Source organism: Arachis ipaensis, chromosome B05 (assembly GCF_000816755.2).
Source record: "Arachis ipaensis cultivar K30076 chromosome B05, Araip1.1, whole genome shotgun sequence".
NCBI classification, from domain to species: domain Eukaryota; kingdom Viridiplantae; phylum Streptophyta; class Magnoliopsida; order Fabales; family Fabaceae; genus Arachis; species Arachis ipaensis.
The window spans coordinates 20,226,816-20,227,119 of NC_029789.2; positions in this window are offsets into that span (position 1 = coordinate 20,226,816).

Below are 304 nucleotides of genomic sequence, written 5' to 3' on the forward strand. Positions count from 1 at the left end.
GTTAGAAAATTTATATTTTAAATTATTTTGACATAATTAATTACTTGATATGTTAAAATATTTTGATTTATTTAGTTATAATTAGAAGACATATTAGAATAGAGAGTAATTGTATAGATGTATGTATTATGATTAGTTTTGGAAGCTTCAAGTTTTTTAGGTGTTTTTTTTGACGTAATGATCTAGAATGCGGAGTAATTTAAAACACATCTCAAGTACATTGAGCTAATTTTTTTTGGATTAATCAGCGACCGATTTAAAAAATTTTATTAGAGGGAACAAAAATAACATATAAAAAAGATTA